The following is a 1214-nucleotide window of genomic DNA, read 5'->3' as shown; positions in this document are numbered from 1 at the left end:
GAATGGCTCAAGTGCTTATAAGTAACATTTCATTTTCATACATGCTTACCTTTTTTCATCTCCTAATTCTTCATTTTCTGAGATTTTCAGAACATTTTCTTTTCCCTTACATAAAAGAAAGTTACATTTTAAATTGTACAGTCCACTTTCATAAGATCAAGAGAGCATGTTATTAATATTTGTTCAAAGTTTTATTTACCTTAAAGAAAGATACAAATGATCCAATATGTGCATCTCCCTGTTCAGAAACTGCTACATCTTCTGTGTTGGGGTCAACAAAATCATATACCTCCTGGTCTAGGTACAGATTAATATTTATTAGAAAATGTACTTAGTAAACTGTATGCTTGACACTGCTGTCCTTAGAAAAATGTATATTTTCTCAATATAAGAGTTGGCTAAAGACAATATAATTTTCAAAGCCCATTTTTAATGTGGGCCATGTACATGAAACAAAAATAGCAGGTACCATATCAATTACCTTTCTGAGAATCAGTCTTACTTCCTATTATGTGACTGTCATTTCTTGATGTCTGCTCTCTATTTGATTCTGAGACTTGAGAATGAAGGCTGACTGTGTCATCATCTGATGGCTAAAAGGAATAAGCAAAAAGTACAAATGAGGCATTTTAAACTTATGATATGGATTATGTTGCTTCAATTTTACATATGAATTACAGAATGTCTGCTTTCCATCTCCAGTTTTCAAACCCAAAATTAACATAAGGTTTACTGCTCAGCTTTAAAAATCAGCATGCCTTTTTTCAGTTTTAGTCATAAAATACAATGATCATATTTTCAAGCAAAATAAACTCAAGTATGCACAAGGGTCTCTATTTCAATGCTCTAATAAAATTGTAAAACAGAATAGATCTCAATAGAAAATACTCACTTCTGTTGTGGATAATCGTTTCTCTCCATTATCACTTCCAATTCCAGAGTCAGGACCATGATTTTATTTGGATAAAATCTTCCATACTATGGAAATAGAAATTCTAAGAGCAGTTAGGGCTTTCTTCTTAAATAGATAATGCACACTTGACCTAAAATTTCCCTAGATAATACAGAATATATACTTTTGATGTCTAAGATCCTTAATTAAGGACATGAGGAGAAAAATATCAGAACTCTTCCTACAAAACATTTTATTCATCCCATTCATGCAATATTGTTCCCTTCGTGTAGTCTACAATGTCAACTGTCAACAATAACCT

At 31.7% G+C, this 1214-nt stretch overlaps 1 long non-coding RNA gene across 1 annotated transcript; it reads right to left on the bottom strand.

Annotated features, from left to right (window-relative positions):
- Positions 1–201: 201 nt before the first annotated feature.
- On the bottom strand, positions 202–980 carry LOC108513330 (uncharacterized). The gene is made up of 3 exons (XR_001880861.1): positions 893–980; positions 482–593; positions 202–297 (listed from the first exon to the last, which is right to left on the bottom strand). It is a non-coding gene; the product is annotated as an uncharacterized LOC108513330 (long non-coding RNA).
- Between the last annotated feature and the right edge of the window lie 234 nt (positions 981–1214).

Source organism: Rhinopithecus bieti, unplaced genomic scaffold, assembly GCF_001698545.2.
Source record: "Rhinopithecus bieti isolate Rb0 unplaced genomic scaffold, ASM169854v2 scaffold_32956, whole genome shotgun sequence".
Classification (NCBI taxonomy): Eukaryota; Metazoa; Chordata; class Mammalia; order Primates; family Cercopithecidae; genus Rhinopithecus; species Rhinopithecus bieti.
This window is presented reverse-complemented; position numbering and strand designations above follow the sequence as displayed.